This window comes from Athene noctua, chromosome 3, assembly GCF_965140245.1.
Source record: "Athene noctua chromosome 3, bAthNoc1.hap1.1, whole genome shotgun sequence".
NCBI lineage: Eukaryota > Metazoa > Chordata > Aves > Strigiformes > Strigidae > Athene > Athene noctua.
This window is the reverse complement of record NC_134039.1, coordinates 56,214,031-56,232,115: the sequence shown is the minus strand read 5'-3', so window position 1 is coordinate 56,232,115 and position 18,085 is coordinate 56,214,031.

Here is an 18,085-nt window from a genome sequence, read left to right as displayed (position 1 = left end):
CAGATAGCATTAGTCTTCTTTCAAGGTAGTCACAGCCATTCTCACCAACATTTCAATCATCATTTAATCTTTTCAGAGAACATAGGGACATAGGAGTAATGAGCACATAATATAATTCTTATAATAAATATATATTAATCTTTCAATATCTTCTTGAAAACAAGTCATGTTTTAAATTAGTTTACAAATTTTCATTAGTTTTCCTACACTGGCATAAAGTCAAGTTTGCATTCTCATGCTACACAGATCTAGGTTGTATTTTCTATACCCTCTCTCTTTCCTGAGCCCTAATACAGTAGGGAAGATCCTGTGTTGATTCAGACTGGGAGACCATTGTATGTGAAGGACCTTGTGATCCACACAACAGCTAACATGAGTAAGCACAGGTCTGTGCTGTGGTGTGTCCAGCGTGACCTTCAGGTTGTGTTGTGCTGTACAAATCCTCAACCACCAGACAAGCTCCACTAGCTCACTGTAATGGAAGAACCTGCAGGCAGGTCCCACTTTCTGATGGTGATTACACCACCTGTGTGGCCTTGTCTTTATCTAAAAGTACAACAAGAAGGTCTCATTTAAGCATCCTTTATGAATAGAGTTGTTTTCTTGTAAGAAAATCATATAAAAGCTCAAATAACCAAAAAGGAGAGGCTTCCCTCCATGGATGGGATCTACACCGAGTGCCATGGGAAAATCCATCCAGGGTCTGTCCAGTACTGCACAAATGCAGAGTTCCCAGTAGCTGAAGGGATACAAGATATACTAACTATCTATATTCTTCTTATTCTGTCTAAACAGTTATTTTATTAAGCCATTTATTACTGAGCCTTTCATACTGAGATCCAGTCAGAACCCTTCATTACCTCTCTCCCTCTCTCACTTCCTAACATCTGCCTAGTGCAGGGCAGGTCCATGTACTATTTCTATTTCTGACTTCTTTTTTAATTCTAAAATTCTTAATTACAGATGCAGAGAACAAAGCCAGGCCTTTTCTAACTACTTTTCCTCCATCTCCTCAGACAAGGTAATTATTCTGTCTCTGAGGCTACACAGTAGAGATTTTGGAATTGAAAAGAAGCAGCTGCAAGGCAGAGGTGGTGTAAACTAGGTTGCCTCTTGACAGTGGAGGATTAAGATCTCACACACTCATTTCACTTATCGTGCCTCAGATTGTTACTGATTTTATTATCAACAGAAATTGTGTTTGATTTTAATATAAGTATAGAATTAAGAGATATTTTAGTAAAAATCATTTTACATTTATTGTATTTTGAATCTAGCAACAAACTGCTACTCTAAAATCCCCTGTACAGCCCCGTACCAAGGCCAAAGAGATTGGTCATAATTGTTTAGTAGGAACGGTTAGAACCTAGGTAACAAAACACAAGATGATTTGTAAAATGATTTATAATACATACATAGAACTAGAAGAATGCATGTGGCTGTCAAGGTCTAGGAATAATGGGAACTCAGGAAAACCAACTGTAACAGCTTGTAGGTACCTGCCAAGAAACCGTGGACTTAAGCAGAAGGTAATTCCGGCAGGGGGAGATTGTGACCACCGACTCATGAACCACCTACTCACACATTACACCCCAGACCCATTTATAGACATTTCTAACCTTTACTGCGCAGAATCAGAAATAGGAGGAGAATATGTTAATGATTTCTTGGAAACTGTATGTTTATGTATGAATACTTAATGAATATGTATGAGTAAGTTCTATATAAGGTGTATGATTCTGGAGCCTGGTACATGTTGTTGGTGAGAGCACTTCCCTACATGTCCGGCCATCAATAAAGAAGTGTCTGCTTATGTACATCACATTGGCGTCGATAAGTTTTTATCCCAGTTTTCGGTAACAGTTTCTGGCGACCCAGATGGGACCTCACTGAGAGAGACCAGAGGAGTCGGGGACCCAATTGGTTCCAGCCGGCACCGAGGATTTCTCAGGGATACGCACCAATCCCCAATCCATAAGGCTCTTCATGACGTCCCCTGGATTTTGGTAAGACACTTTACATTTTAAGGTATTGTTGTGGTAAGTGGGTTAGAGTCCCACTAGTGTAAGTCTGCCTGTCAGACGTGGTGAAAGCTGCGCAGGGTTGGACCAAAGGATCCTAGCGTAAGTAGAAGCCTAGGCGTCTGCCCGTAAGACATAAGCAAAGTCATTGCAGGGTTGTACAACAGCGTAGACAAGGGAACCTATATGCTATAGAGTTCTCAAAGGTAGTGCCTCTAACGAAAATTTATAAGTTTTTATGCACTCTATTGTGGTACTGTTTAATTCCTTGATTGACTATTGTGTGGCAATTAAGAATTGTGTTATATTGTGTTACATACCTTTATTTATGGTAATAATTGTGAAAAGGTGTGAGTGTGAGTATGAGACGTGCAATTGAGCACGAAGAGAGTGCAGAGTTCGGATCTGCAGTTCTGTTATCCCTTGAGGGTTGCAGCCGGAGAAGAACGAAGCGGAAAGCCTGAGTGATTGTATATTGTGTTACAAAGTAACTGAACCATGGCATCTAAGCTGACTCATTTGTTTATAAGTAAAAGTATGGGTAATCTGGCTGTGAATGACAGAGTTCCGAAAACTTCTCCATTGGGATGTTTGTTAGCACATTGGGGAGATTTGCATAACGATTTGCGAAAGAGTCAGATGATTGAATATTGTAATCATTGGTGGCCTCTGTATACTTTGGATGATCAGGAAAAATGGCCCATGAATGGGACACTGAATTATAATACCATTTTGCAGTTAATGCTGTTTTGTAGAAGAGAAGGGAAGTGAAGTGCCATATGTTGATTTATTTTTCTATTTAAGACAAAGGAAGGATTGGCAGAAGGAATGTAAGTTGATTAGTAGGGATAATTTAGTAATGGCTATAACTTCTGATGATAAAAAGGTGAAAAAGTGTTGTTCAACATGTGAGCTTGGAAAGGATTGTTTAAACAAAAGAATTGCTTCTGCTGAAAAGGATGAAGGGCCGGAATTAGATATATCCCCTCCACAGAGAGAACAGCATCGGGGGTGAGAATACAGAGAACAGGTAGAGGAACCTGAGAGTAGTGGAATAGAGGATGTGGAGGAAGGGCCGTCTGAGGTGGTAATTCATGCCCCTGTTTCTCGAAGAACTCAGCAGCGGGCACAAACAATAGGTCCCCTGCGGCAGGGAGTTGGCAATGATGGGCTGGTGTATGTGAAAGTGCCTTTTTCAGTCACGGACTTGATGGCCTGGAAGCAGGCAGCAGGAGTGTATAGAGAGGATCCTGAAAGAGTAGGCAGAGTAGTAGATACTATAATCAGAACACAGAATCTGGATTGGAGTGATTTACAGGTGATTTTAGATAATTTGTTAGATGATACAGAAAAAAACAGATGGTATTAAAAACTGGCAGAGCACACGCAGAAGTGGCTGTATTGAGTGGGACAACAGGTGGAAAATTAGAGCAGAATTTTCCATCTGGGGATCCGCAGTGGGACCTAAATAATGTGGAGCACAGGGAAAGACTGAGTAGGTATCAGAAATGGATTTTATATGGGGTTAAACATGCCATGCCTAAATCCCTGAACTGGTCTAAATTATATGACGTGAGACAAGATAAGAATGAATCTCCCTCAGCATTTTTGGAAAGACTGAAAGAAGCTGCCAGAAAATACACTGATTTGAGAGTAGAAACAGAGGTGGCTCAGATACAATTGGCTTTGATTTTTATGGGACAATCGGCACCAGATATAAGAAAGAAACTAATTGATAAATTTTTGAAGTATAAAATCTTGGAGAAATGTGAATCTGTGTATAATACTCCCATTTTACCAGTCAGAAAACCACCGGGTGAATATAGGTTAGTGAAAGACTTGAGAGCAGTAAATGAAATAGTTAAGGATATATATCCTGTGGTGGCAAATCTTTATACATTGTTAACAGTCTTAAAGGAGACTTATCAGTGGTTTACAGTGCTTTATTTGAAAGATGCTTTCTTTTGCATACCTTTGAAAAAGGAAAGCAAAAAAAGAATAGTTCGCTTTTGAATGGGAAAAATCCACAAACTGGACAAAAGATGCAGCTGACATGGACAAGATTACCCCAAGGATTAAAATTCCAACAATTTTTGGAAATCAGCTGGAAAAGGAGCTTGAAACTTGGAAACAGGACAAAACAAAACCTGGATATTTATTTTTACAACATGTGGATGACACACTCGTTGCTACAAAAGAAAGATTTACCTGTATACAGGTAACAATAGATCTTTTGAATTTTCTGGGACTGAATGGGTACAAGGTATCCAAGGAAAAAACAAAAAACAAACAAACAAAAAACCCTGCCCAAATAGCATGTCAGGCTGTGATATATTTGGACTTTGAGATTTCAAAAGGGCAGTGGCAATTAGGAAAAGACTGCTAAGAAGCCATTTGTGGTATACCTGAGCCGAAAAAATATTCATTAACTCAGAGCATTCTTAGGAACGAGAGGGTGGTGCCGCCTCTGTATCATCAATTATGGTCTAATAGGTAAACTGCTATATGGGGCCCAAAGAACTCTCCTTTTATATGGGGCCCACAGCAACAACGGGCTGTCACGGAATTGAAACATGCTTTAATGTCTGCACCTGCCTTAGGACTTCCGAACTTAACCAAAGATTTCCAGTTGCTTGTTCATGCGAGGCAACACCTGGTGCTAGGTGTGCTGACTCAGCGGATGGGAAGCTGGAAGCGGTCAGTTGGCTATTTCTCCAAACATCTGGACACAGTGAGTAAAGGGTGGCCAAGCTGCCTTCGAGCTGTGGCTGCAACAGTAATGCTCATACAGGAAGCTCAGAAACTGACTTTAGGAAAACAATAACAGTCTATGTCCCACACGTGGTGATAACTGGTTTAGAACAAAAAGAGGGACGTTGGCTATCTCTGAGCCGAATGATGAAATATCAAGTAATACTAACAGAACAGGATGATGTGATTTTAAAAACAACTAACCTGGTAAATCCTGCAGTCTTTTTAAGCTCTACACAGGAAGAAGGACAACTGGAACATGACTGTCTGGCTACTATCGAGCATGTTTATTCCAGTCGAGAAGATTTGAAGGATGTACCATTGGAGCAACCAGACTGGGAACTGTATACAGATGGTAGCAGCTTTATGGAGCAAGGAATTCGATATGCTGGATATGTGGTAACAACAAACACCACAGTTATAGAAGCAAAGGCACTGACAAGTACCACATCAGCTCAGAAAGCAGAACTCATTGCTTTGATTCAAGCCTTAGAACTAAGTGAAACGAAGAAAGTAAAGATTTGGACAGACTCAAAGTATGCTTTTGGGGTGGTACATGTCCATGGAGCTTTGTGGAAAGAAAGGGGATTATTATCCCCTCAGGGATCAAATATTAAGCATCAAAATGAAATTTTACAACTATTGCGAGCAGTTCAAAAACCAGATCAAGTAGCAATCATGTACTGTAAAGCACATCAAATTGGAAACACAAAAGAAATTGCTAGAAATAATTTAGCTGACCAAACAGAAAAAGAAAATAGCAAAGGAACAAGCATTCCAAATGGCATTAATTCCCTCCAAAACAGTAAGTCTTCTGAGGGAGAGGCCGAAATATTCAGTGGAAGATGAAAAATTAGGTCAATTTTTGAATGCTAAGAAAAATGTAGCTGGATAGTGGATAACTCCTCATGGACGAGTAGTAGTTCCACCTTTATTAATGAAAGAAATAATGGAAACCAAACATCAAGGATGTCACTGGGGAGCAGAAGCTTTAGTATCTTCTTTACAAAAACAAGTTATATCTGTTAAAATGGTGGACATGGCTAAATTAATAACTGCAAAATGTGAAGTATGTTTGAAAAATAATCCAGTAATCAAGAAAAGAGTTCAAATGGGTAGATTAAAATCTGGTACAGAACATGGAGATTATTGGCAAGTAGATTTTTCAGAATTACCTAGGCAAAATGGGTACCGATACATCCTGGTGGGGGTTGATACTTTCACAGGATGGCCAGAAGCTTTTCCCTGTTGCACCACACAAGCAAATGAAGTAGTAAAGTGGTTACTACGATAAATAATTCCAAGGTTTGGAGTTCCTATTGGAATTTCATCTGACAGAGGTCCACACTTTGTTGCAGAAATAGTCCAAAGCGTTAGCAAAATTTTGGGTATCGCTTGGGATTTGCATACTCCATGGAGGCCACAATCCAGTGGAAAAGTAGAAAGAATGAACCAGACTTTAAAAAGGCAAATAAGTAAGATCTGTCAAGAGACCAATTTAAAATGGCCTCAAGCACTTCCATTAGCATTATTACGAATCAGAGTACAATCAAAGAGTGGAACCTCAGTCAGTCCTTATGAATTACTGTATGGAAAACCTTATGAGTCCCCCTAACCAAATCCAAACATGCATGTAAAAGGAAAACAGGATGTGTATAACTATTTGGATTTTACTCTGGAAAGGGGTACTGGTTGAAGGATTGGGTAGCCTGATTGATAGGATCAAAAGACAGTTAGAACAAATGACTGACATACCCAAAGAAATGTCCGAGGAAAATTTGATGTTAGGATTGATTAAGGGATTTGCCAGTTTACAAAATGTCACACAGATTTCCGCCTGTTTACCAATGCCAAGAGTAGTAGGAGAATCTACTCCATGGAGAATCTTAACTATGAATTTAACCAATTTAGAATATAAAAATGAAGCCACAACAGTGAGCAAACCTGTGGGTTTAATTAATTTGCCGCTCCCTGGAATTAACAAAACTGGTCAAAGTATCCAAAAACAGGCACAGTGGGACTCTGTATGGTCTATGTCTATATTCTCACGATTTCCATGCATGGCCAGAATCCCTTGGTGTTTTACTTGGGATGGTACTTGGATTAAAGGCGTGTTTGCAATCCTTCCCTCAATAGTAGACAAAGGCACTACCTGACTACAAAAGGAACATGTAGTACCATGGTAGAAATGTGAAAAGGTGTATGATTGCAGCAATGCAGCCTTAATAACTCAAAGAATTCCTCATTTGGCAGCTGCTTTGAAGTTTGGTTGTTATTGTCGAGGTTTTCATAATAACCTCACCATGACTAGCATCTTTACACCCAGAAGCGGATACTTTTTTAGTTGGAAGAAATCTACCATTCAGAGTCCAGGGCATTTAGTTTGGGCCTTAAATGATGGCACCTGGACAACCCACTTACCAGTGATGGTAAGGTGAAACAAATTACTCTAGGCCTGCCAACATTGTGTCCAATTCGGAAGAAATCGCCATTCAAAGGATCCCTGGAAAATTTAAAATTACAACGAATTAAAACGTCTGAAACAGATGACGACACTTGGAATGAACCATCAATAGGAGTAAAAATTGGCTGGGCTTTAGAGTTCCTTTTGAATCCAATAGCGTCCTATAGGAATAGAGAATGGCTTTATCACTTAACAGGACAAGTAGAAAAAATGGCCAATGTTACAAGAAAAATTTAAAGAATTAAACATCCAATTACAGGCAACTTCCGGAATGACACTTCAAAACCAGATGGCATGATATATGCTTCTGTTAAAAGAACATGGAGTGTATGGATATCTCAAAGACAGATTAGATCATTGCTGCATTCATATTCCGAATGTTACACAGGATGTAGAACATGATTTAGATCTGTTAGGCAAAATCAAAAAAGAAACAGAAACAATTTGAGAAGATATCTCAGAAGATTGGCTAGGAAAATTTTTCAGTGGATTAGGATGGAACTTGAGCTCTTGGCTGAAATCCCTAATCAAGACTCTGTTTCTGCTACTAATTGTCTTTTTGATGATTATGCTGGTGCATGCCTGTCTTAAAAGACAGTTTACTAATAGACTTGCAATACATTGGAGAATTATGAGAAAAGTACCCACTATGCCACCAGACTACAGCCTGCCACCACCATCATCTGGCAAGACAAACTTTGGCTTTGAAGATGAAAACAAATAAAAGGATAAAAGTATTGAAATTATTTTCAACACTTTCAAAGGGGGGAATTGTTACTGATCTTATTATCAACTGAAATTAAATTGTGTTTGATTTTAATATATGTAGAGAATTAAAAGATATTTTAATAAAAATTATTTTACATTTATTGTATTTTGAATCTAGCAACAAACTGCTACTCTAAAATCCCCTGTACAGCCCTGTACCAAGGCCAAAGAGATTGGTCATAATTGTTTAGTAGGAACGGTTAGAACCTAGGTAACAAAACACAAGATGATTTGTAAAATGATTTATAATACATACATAGAACTAGAAGAATGCATGTGGCTGTCAAGGTCTAGGAATAATGGGAACTCAGGAAAACCAACTGTAACAGCTTGTAGGTACCTGCCAAGAAACCGTGAACTTAAGCAGAAGGTAATTCCGGCAGGGGGAGATTGTGACCACCGACTCATGGACCACCTACTCACACATTACACCCCAGACCCATTTATAGACATTTCTAACCTTTACTGAGCAGAATCAGAAATAGGAGGAGAATATGTTAATAATTTCTTGGAAACTGTATGTTTATGTATGAATACTTAATGAATATGTATGAGTAAGTTCTATATAAGGTGTATGATTCTGGAGCCTGGTACATGTTGTTGGTGAGAGCACTTCCCTACACATCCGGACATCAATAAAGAGGTGTCTGCTTATCTGCATCAAATTGGTGTCAATAAGTTTTTATCCCGGTTTTCAGTGACAAGATATTGAGCAGTATCTTCTTATACTGTGACAATGTAATCCATTTTCATTACATCACTGTTACCTCAGACCCTCTTTATACTGCTGAGACAACATAAATTAGCCTTAATGTGGCTGTACATGTAATTCAGAGAGTTTTTGAACTCCCTTTACTTGGCCACAAAGCACAAGCAGACCCTAATGTAAGTCAAAGTCTATCCTGAAACCTCCTCTAACTGTATGCTTTGTTTACCTCTGCAGAGGAAGAGTTGTCACAGCATTGTGAATTACCACAGCCCTTCCTTCACTTTGCTTTTAGCATGGAGAAGAGAAGGATTGGGAGGTATCTCAACAATGTGTACAAATATTTGAAGGGAGGGTGTAAAGAGGAGACAGCCTGGTTCTTTCCAGTAGTGCTCAGTGACAGGACCAGATGCAATGAGCACAAACTAAAACACAAGAGCTTCCCTCTAAACACCAGGAAACACTTTTTTCACCGTGAGGATGACCAAGCACTGGCACACGTTGGCCAGGGAAGTTGTGGAGTCTCCCTCCCTGGAGATATTCAAAAGCCATCTGGACATAGTCCTGGGCAGCCTACCCTATATGGCCCTTCTTTGAGCAGGGGGGGTGGGTCGGGTGACATCCAGAGGTCCTGTTCAACCTCAACAATACTGTGATTCCTCATACTTTGCAGAAAGCCAGGCTAGTCCCTGTCTGTCCTGTTTTATCTCTTGTTTTCAAAGCTGAACTGAAGACCCTCAATAAGGCACACTCAAAAGACTGTGAGGAGAGACTTTGAAATTCTGGAATTAAATGACTGCTGGGTTATCACAGTAAATCACAAACACATTTAGAAAATCTTTATATATTTGGTAATAGTTACTGTACCCAAGTTTACAGTAGGATAATCTCTCTTGTGAAAAAACAGCTACCTACCTCTATCACAGTAAACATTTTCTCAATTACCACATCCTGGGAGCTAGGTAAACCTGCTGGCCATTTGTCATGGTTTAGGCCCAGAGGGCAGCTGAGCACCATGCAGCCTTCCTCCGCAGTGATGGGAAGAAGAAAAGTGAAACAAAAGGCTCAGGAATCCAGAGTAGGATACAGGCTTGTTAGGGGAGGAAAACAAAAAAAAATTAATTCAAACACTAACAAAACCAACACTTAATAGGCAGAATGGGACATTGAGAAGTGTTACCATATCTTTTAAAACACCTCCCCCCACACCTCCCTTCTTCCCGGGCTCAGTTTTCTTCAGCATCTCTACCTCCATGTGTCCTCCCCACGGGATGCATTCTTCTTGAGAAGCTCCGGTGTAGGTCACTCCCACATGGTGCAGTCCTCTCAGTGCCAAACTACAACAGCGGGGGCTGCTTCTTCCCACAGAGTCCCAGGGGTCCTCCACAGGCTGTAGGGGAATTTCTGCTCCTCCAATGACCTCTGTGGTTGGCAGTGGGGCAGCCCTGTCATTTCACCATGGGATACAGGAGGGCTCCATGCTCCAGCGCACCTCCCCTCCTTCCTCCTCCTTCCTTCCATTGACCTCAGTGTTTGCATAGGTGTCCTTCTTGTAACTTGTCCTCAAAGTCCCCCACTCCCTCTCAGGTTTCCCTTCTTAAATACATTACCATGGAGGTGCAGCCACCATCACTAATTAGCTCGGCCTTGGCCAGAGGCAGGTTTGACTTGGAGCCAGGGGAGCTTGGAGAAGCTTCTCATAGAGGCCACCACTGTAGCCCACCCCTCCACCCCCACCCCCCCACCCCCAATAACCCCATCAATCAAATCCAGCACACCATTTTGGAGTGATAAAATATTTGTGGGTTCTAGGACATGATTCCTCACATCATATATCCCAACATGTGCTAATCTATATCTCCTGTGTACAAAACTTCCATACGACACTCTTGCTGACAGTCTTCAGAGGTGTCACAGGTTAAATGACCATAAAAAAAAAGTATGCTCACATCCTCTTACTATTTGTTTAGATTCTGCCTTGGAGTGACTGCCTTTGAGTACATAAAAGCACTAATAAAAAAAAAAAAAAAAGCATAATCAGTTTGGCAATTTACAGAAAATACATGCATTTAAGAAACAGCCAGTGTTTAAGAAACTCTTTCAAAATGTTCTTTTTCTTATACAACTGTCCCTGATGACCAGTTATACAGAAATTCTTGAGTGCACATCGAAAAAAAAAAAAAATACTTTCAGACATCATTTTGTTATTTCAACTTTTACATTGACTTTTTCAAAAGAATGATATTTTAGTACTGTGGAAAAAACTACGCACACTAACTATTCTGTTCTTTACAATACTTATTTGTAAAGTATAGCTTGCCTACACCTTCCCAATTGACTCTATAGCAAAGTTAAACTTCGCCCCTTTTCAAACACTTTGGAGTTTTCCTTATTTATGTAGAAAATTATGGAGGTGGCTCTGACTGAATCAATTTATGCTCCAAAAGCTTTTGAAGAGAAGTTCAGTCTCTCCAGGCATTCAGAATTTTCTTCTGTAGGCTGAAAAAGATGACAGAAAGGTTTAATCAGGTTTGATCAAAGGATGTCTCTTCCAGGATCCAGATTTCCTGGAGTAGAACAGGAATAATGAACATTCAGTAGTGTATATGTTTAAAAGGAAAATAGTTCTAGGATTTATATTTTTTTTAATCTTAGGAAATATGTGTATATCTACATTTCTAAATCTGCAGACATAATGCAATGCCACTACACATAATCAAATCAATTCATGTATCTATAAATGATTAAAATGTCAATAAAATGTCACATTTAGAATTTACAATTCAAAGACATAAACCAGAAAATTTTAAAAGTAGATAACAGAACTAATCATGACAGTAAAAATTAGAACAGGCATTGAGGGGAAAATATACACCATAACTGTTTCTTCGTGGAGGGAATTTTTTCAGCTTCCCTGGAGATGCAGCTTCACTTCATCAGCTCCTGATTCTACAGTTAAGATCTTACCACAGAAAGCCCAGAGCCCCACAGAAGTCAACAGAGCTCTTCTTGGGCACCACAGCTCAGCACTGTATCTATCTTGATACCTAACTGTCTTGAAGAGTGAGTATGGTTTTAGCTGCCTATTAGCAATTCCATTAATCAGAAGTAAAAAGCTTCTTAGGAATGTGTGGTTGGCATTATTACTAAAGATTTATTAAGGAGCTGAAATTTTGTTCTGAAGGCTCCCAAAATATCTGAAACAAATGTTTCTGAAACATTCCAATTTATTACATCCATTAATCTGATCAAAACCATTGACATCTTAATGTTCATGGTTTTTCTTCAGAAAATTGATATATTGCCAACCCAAGCTTCCACTGCAGTCCTACTCTCCCCACAGAAAAATCACCCCAGCTAAGTCCAACTTGCATTTGTTTACCCTCAACCCTGCAATACTACCAACTGACCTCTATACCACTGCCTATTATTTGCACTGAGACATCCACTTGCAAAAAGCACATAAATTTAGGTCCTCACATTTCCTGTTGCAAGCAAGATCTCTCTGGCTATGTGTGGGAGATGCTTCCACTTTTAGTCATCTGATTTTAGACATGTCTCAACATGAGGAGAGAACCAAATGCTTTATTCTGAGTTGCTGAAGACCATGTTTCCAACAAATACTGAAAACTAGTTTCAATATAAATCTCAAAACTTAGCTACCAAAACTAGTACCTATTCAATGAGCATATTATTGGCAGGTGTATCTTCTTAGTGAGATGAACTGTTGTCTGCCTGCCTTTACACACCAGTGTGAATGTAAATCAAGCCTTATAACCACCTTTGAAATTGGACTATAGTATCCATTGTTATCTTGGTCTCCATTTCACACATAAATTAGCATACCCTAATAAGCTGCTTTTGGCATTTAACACTCCCATCCAAAATATTAAGTAACTTCAACTCCTCTAAACTAGTATCAAATACATCATACTCTGTAAATTGTTAGGCCGTTTATTTATAATCTTGATCTTTCGCTTTCAAATGAAGCAATTAATTTCCAGTTTTCATGTTTTTATTTACCTGACTAATCCACTCTTAATTATGTAAGTAATATGTAAGTAATATGTAAGTGGTGGGGGAAACGTTCAAACACTTTTCCCATCACTTTTAGTGATGTAGTCCAATCAAATTTGTGTGAGAAGGGTTGAAGCATGGCATGCATAACATAATCAGTAGGACTCCAATAACATCAGCTCTGGATGAATCATCGTAAGGCTGGGACCTAAGTGAATATTTTCCATGTGGCTGTTTAATATTTGTTTGCTTAAGTAATGTTTCCAGATTTTTTTAACACCTATTTCTTCAATTCACATGTAGTTTGGGGGTTTGGTTTTTTGGGGTTTGATTTTTGATATTCAAGATTCTTTGCAGGTAATACAGAATAACTTTATTTACTAGGCTACACATTTTCACTAATCAGCCAAGGAACCTGAGACTTTTGAAGTAACGACAGGAAGGTTTTCCTATCATTTCTTTATCACAATGGTAAAATATATGAAATTTTAAAAAAATATTCTGTGTTAACCATCAAAAGCATTGTGCATACAAAGATGCATGCAAATAAAAAAAAAAAAATAAATCTTATTTTCATTCTTCCAAGCTGTAGATCTAACTTTGTGAAAGACTCCACCTCACTCGGAGTAACACTTAACCCTGCCAATGGCAGAACTTCCAGAGAGCTGTCCATGGCTATGATCTTACTCAAATACAATATGAACCCAAAGCAAATACATCACTGACAGAGTGATGAACTAGTTAGTCCCAGGAAAGTGGCAGAGCCTACACAAACATATCCTTACCCCATATCTGATTGAATTAGAAAACCTAGTTGTCAATCATCTGTTATACTTTACAAGAACACTGTTCATTATCTGATTATATATTTCCAAGAGAGGTGCTGTTCCATTAGATATTTATATATTATTGTATGAGGACATTTTTATACACTATACGAGAATAATTCTTATTTGCCCATAAATTGTTAGCAGTTGAGATGCATATAAAATATTTATAGATGCAACTGACACTTCATAAAAGCTTTCTGCAACTGAAAAATTCTTAACTCATAAATGCAACTAATTTCCATATTTGGTTCAATTTGCATTGCATCTGACTTTTCAGTGAATACTTCATAGTAAATGTTAAACTTGCTGGATTTTTTTAAAAATTCTTTTTTTGGTGTTTCAACTATGAGTACTTAATTTTGTTTCCAATTAACTTAGCATGAAAGGCTTAATAATTTCAAACATCTTGTCCTTTGAATCATAAAAAGCTAAGATTTTTTTTTAGTATAAATGTTAGATTATTAACCACTAAAGGGTTTGGACTGTATTGAGCTCCTTTTCAACTCATATAAGCAACACGCTAATGGAACATCAGGTAAGGTACTTTTTGGATGCTCAACTTCTTACCTTGAAACATCTATATGTGCCAAAAGTGTAGTTACGTAAATATGCTTCTTTAATATTTAGTAAAGCCCCTTTCTGTCAATTGAATGACAGATTCCCTTGGATTTTATGTGGTCCCCCCATATGTTTTTTCCAGTTAATAATGGAAACTCTACCTGACATTAAATTATGTGAGACTTTTTTCAGCTGAAACACAAGGAAAAAAGTGACAGTCACTGAAAGAGCAAAAAGCCAAGTGCAAAAAAATTCATGTATATTGTAGGCTGGGTAGAACATAAAATCTATCTAAAGGCTGGTGGGGATGAAATGCTTAGCTGTGGCAAAGAGGAGTTAAGTCTACACAAAGATATTCTCATACAAGTCTAACTGAATTATCATATGTGTAATCTTTATCTTCTATTATTGTTTATAAAAATATTATGTGTTATTACATCTTGTTTACATAAACTCACGCCATACATGTTTTTATAAGTTCTTAAATATACGAAAATTGGATTTTGTATGTATATAGAGAGATATATATAAAAGGTCTTGTACATTATGTGAGCCTAGATCTCAATCCCATTAACAGGATCTCTTTATTGTTACTAGTAGTTTAGCTAAGTAAAGAGAAATGAGGTGGGGGGTGGTGGTGGGGAGCTCTCAGGTACAGGGTCAGAACATAAATGTTTGCATTTCTTTCAATCCAAGAAACCTTGATTTATTTGAGGTAAACCAGAGAACACATCTTAATAACAGTAAGAAAGGAAAACTTTGACATCAGCTCTCTGAGGCAGAAGCCAGTCATGAAAATACACATCTTTATATTTTATGAGGTTCTACATGTACTCAAGAAGGAAATTTTCAAAACAAGCTAGACCTCTAAGTCCCACTGAAGCTGGGTGTTCCATTCCCCTAGACTCTACCCACAAACTAAAATTTTTAATATAATAATTCTGACTTTATATTATAGAAATAAGATAATACATTAAATTTTCATTGATGGTAGCTAACAATATTATTCTTATCTTTCTATAATTTATCAATTCTCGTGATTATTCTTACAAATAATAAAAATAATGAAAATTCATAGATTTAAAAAGACCTGTCATGACATGGAAAACAATCAACCAAGCAAGGGAATAAGCTGTTTACAAATGAAGCTGAAAATCCAGAAAAACAAAGATTCTGTTTGAGAAAAAACAATTCTTGCATTTCATTTTTGAGCAAGACAAGGGATTCAATATGGCTGAACTGTTAGGCTTTAATTGCTCCAAAAGTCTAATGACAAAAGGGGAGAAGTGCCAGAAATTCACATGATTTATTATCTTCCTACACTTCAGTTTCAAGAAAATGTACAATCCCAGAGGGATTCTTTACTACTTCCTGACAGCCCCTCAGCATTGAATTAATACACAAGGTAAAAGAAAATTTAATGTAGAGTATCAGAACTGATTAATGGAAGTCATGTCAGCTGTCAGTCCTCTGCAAACTAATTAGGCAAAGCACTCAAGAAAACTTAATGCTGCGTATGAAAGTTGCCAGAAACTTTAAAGGGGATCATAAAAATAACAGTAGATTATTATATTTTTAAAAGACAGAAATTTTTCCTTCGATGTTTAATATGCATTTATTTGGCCAACTGATTTCTGCAAAGAAACTAGGATATTAGTCTTACAAATTCATTTTAATGATTTCTGTTTGAGTTTTCTAATCTCTGGAGTAACTATTTACTTGTAGGCTTTTGTTGATTTCTTCAACAGAGCTAAAAAAAAAAAAAAAAAAACAAACAAAAAACCCCCACTAAAGTAATAAAGCCCAAACAAGTTCTAGGTAAAAATCTCATACACAGTGTAAGACTTTATGTCAGGATGAACTAATCTATTCTACTGCATGACAGAACTACTGAAGACAAATACTTTGTCTTGAAAGAACCCCTCTTTAAGCATGCTCAAAAATAAAACTCTGTAAACATTGACAGGCTCTTGGCCTTGAACCATGCTGGGGGTGTCATGTGAGAGGACATAGTATGCCAAGGGAAAACCTTGTAAATTCTTTACATAGGACAACCTAGAACATCTTATCAAACAGTCTGAACGTCCCAACACCCAAGAACATCTACAGCTGCTGCTGCTTTTATATATATATTGCCTGTCCTGTAAAGCATAGTGAATCCTTTTCATCCTTTAGTCACAACACAAGGCATTCATGAACATTATTCTGTCAGAAATACTGGACTCAGTTCAGCCCCTCCATCCATTGAACAGTTTGAGCTATTGCAGTAGAACCAAGTACTTGTATAGAATGTCATTGCCTCTATTGCAGAACAATATCACCCTTCAGTATTTTCTCTACATGTGAAAGTGTCAGAAGTCAGAGCTCACTGCAGATTCTGTGAGCAGAACTGATATGTCTATCCCAATTACACTGCCTTTATTTTTTTAATGTGTATTCTACATATAATCAATCCCACATGGGATCTTTACTGCACTACTGGAAATCAAAAGCCAAGCCCACAGTATCGGTGCAATTTATATCCTGTTCCATGCCATGTTTTCTCAGTGAAAAGCAGCTGAAGCTCATAGGCATCTTGAGCTAGTGAGGCACATGGCCCATGTCATCACTCTGAAAATGCTTCTTAGTCTGCTTGATAATTGCTCTTCCCGGGGTTAGGCCAGCTCAGCCTGTCAGTAGCTGAATCCATCACTTCCCCAGTGTTATCCACCCGTATAGAGTATTCCCAGCAACATCAGCCCATTTCCAGTCTTTGTCCATGAATCAGATCCCAGCTGAAACAATGTTGTGGGCATATGTAAAATCCCACATGGCCCTGCTATGCTTAGAGACAGTGAGGGACTCCAATTTTTACTGCAGTTTCAATGCAATCATGCTTGACAGCTTGGTTCTTACATGGTATGCCAAGTTCCATTTCTGCTTAAGCTTCCCTGGAGTCCACGCTTCCCTAAAGTGCACACACATTTAGAAAAGCTATAAACATACAGAATGAACCTCAATTTATAAATGGAAGATATTCTTGTAGCTGGTCTTGCCACACTTTTTCTTCATCCCCAGATCCCAATTCCTTGTTTATCCTCTTACTCCTTCTTGAAGAGATGACTAGGCCACCTCTCAAAGCTATAGTTTGCTAGTCCAGCTCCAAATTCATCCGTTCCAGGACAACTCAGACTCCCAGTCACTGGGGATAGCCACACTAGAGAAAAAGGGAGGCTCCAGTTACAAGTTTATTGTTCTGGGATTTTCAAGGGTATTTCTCCCATGGAAGGGGGTTGTCAGAAGTACCAGCTTCCACAAGGAGAACTTGGGGGACACAAGCCTTCTGCCTGTAGACATTTCAGTCCATAGAGAGAATCTGGGGATGACAGATTAACTGTCCACTGTGTTTTGTATCCACATGTCTAAGAGCGAGCCATGGAGATGTCTTTTGAGGGCTTTTTCTTTGATTGTGGTCTCTATGAGTGAGAGGAGGAAAGTCATAGATAGTAACAACTGAGGAAAAATTGCCCAAATGCAGTCTGTGGTGTCTGATATGCTACATTTTCAGAAAGAACAGATTCAAATTCATCTACCCACAAAAATTAAGGATCAACACCCAAGACAACCATTGCCATATCCATGGGTGCTGGTATGCTCCATTCAGATACGAAAGTGCCAAGCTGATAGGGGAAAATATTTCCCTGTGTGTTTTCCTTTGCCTTGTCTAGGAAGAGAGAGTTGTTGCATGAGCAGTGGAGAAGTGAGGTAGTTCATATTTCACAGTGTCACAGCTTTTAAACCCTTGTCTCCTCTGCTTATCCTCTTGCAGCAGTTCCCTGGAAAAAGAGGAGCTGATAGACAGTTGTCCCTGATTTAGGACAGAGGAGGGGAGCAGGCATGATTCAGGCAAGCTGGGCACAGCTTCATGTTTAGAAGCAGTCAAGGGGACTCAGAAAGACTCTTGGCATGGCCAAGGCAGCCCATGGGCCCT